This window comes from Parus major, chromosome 4, assembly GCF_001522545.3.
Source record: "Parus major isolate Abel chromosome 4, Parus_major1.1, whole genome shotgun sequence".
Lineage (NCBI taxonomy): Eukaryota > Metazoa > Chordata > Aves > Passeriformes > Paridae > Parus > Parus major.
The window spans coordinates 19,965,674-19,967,430 of NC_031771.1; positions in this window are offsets into that span (position 1 = coordinate 19,965,674).

Here is a 1,757-nt window from a genome sequence, read left to right on the forward strand (position 1 = left end):
TAATTGGCACTGCTACCGTGGTGTCCAAGGAGAGATGTGGATTTACATCAGCAGGGGATCTGGCCAGGGATATTCTAACAGAGGCCTTTTAAAAATATATATATTTTATTTGAAGTAAGAAATAAATTTGTTGTGTATCAAGAGCACAGAAAGAGGACAATTGCTCTTCTTCAGATTTCTGACTAACATCACCTCCCCCTTCTGAGTAAAGCGTCAATACTGCTTTTCTAAAGCAGGATGCATTTCTCTAGACAAATCTAGTTGGTTGTGCACCAAGATAGTGTCCTTATTTTTTTCAAAACAGCACAGAAAACCTAGCAAGCTCCTTGCTTACTAAGTGGAGAAAAATGAGTCCTCTGCTTCAGCCCCTTGAATTTGGGAGCATATCACACCCTGTGCTGAGAAAGCAGCATAACCAACAACAAAAAGGGAAGAAGCAACAACAGACCCCTGGGGTTTCCTACTCTCCTCCCTCCCACGTGTGCACACAAAATACAGGATGAGGTCCACGGGGAACTTCCACAGGGTGCAGATGAGCATGGGGGAGAAGCAGTGGCTGGGCCTTTTGTTTCCTACTCTGAGCAATGATTGACATCCACAGTGTTCGACTCCTCCTTTACCACAAGACAACAGAGGAGGCATTTATACCATCCAAGGAAAAGGCTGCTCTCACTTTGCCATCCCTTACAGAGGAGGTGGTGGCAGAAGTGGCCCTCTGGAAGCATCTAAATACAGCCTGGGTTGGTGCTTGCTGGGTTGGGATGTTCATAGATCACAGTCACATGAAAGCAACCAGTGGAAGTGGAGTGAAAGACTGTGGTGATGGCTCACTTGTGTGTTTCCTTTACAGGCAGGAGCAGATCCTGTCTCCTCACTGAGCTGGGAAGGCTTTGTGTGATGGGAGAGAGGCATGCAGCCTCGCAGGCTGTGTGCCAGGGCATGCCAAGAAACATGGAGGTTTGGCCTGCTGCCCCACTGACACCTGAGGGACAGCTGAAGGACATTCTTTAACCAGCCCTGTGGCCATGAGGTTAATGTGAGTGGGCCTGGGATTTACTGTCAGGGGAAACAGGGAAGCATGTGGGTTACTCAGCCAAGGCCTTTTCAAGGGAGTTGGTGAAGTAAGCACAAAAAAAGGGGAAAGGGCTTGGTTTGCCCTGCTCCTAGACCTTGCCAAGCAGGTACCCTTTACTGAGATGGGACAAAATGTCTTGTTTTATCTCATCTTTCAGGCTCTCACCTCTGCCACTGCAATGATGTAAGATGTAAGAAGGCTGGGGCTGCTGAAAGAAAGAACATTGATTTAGTGTGATAAGATGTAGCAGACATCACATCTGAGTCTGTAATGAAGTAGGATTAGTTTTTGGGATAGCACTGATAAATCCCATATAATTCTGCTTCCAGGAAGACCCTTAAAAAACCTCAGCTTCTGTGGTTGCTCACAGAGATGATGACAGATGATGCAAGACAGTGGAGATGGTGGTCAGGATCTGGCCCCTGGCAGCAACAGACCCGGTCGCTCTTTTGTTCAGAGAGAGGAGTGGTGGCAGGGTCTCCTGGTTCTTCCATCACTGGAGGGGGGCTCTGCTTCTCAGAAATGGGTCTATGTGGGCTCAGTATTCATAAATGAAAGCCGAGGTGATCGATAAAATGGGGTAGAAACTGCCAGTTACCTTAGTTCTTAATAATTAACTGGAAGTCCTTTCATGAACTTAGTACCTGAGTGTGGAATTTGGAATCTGACCTTTACTACATCT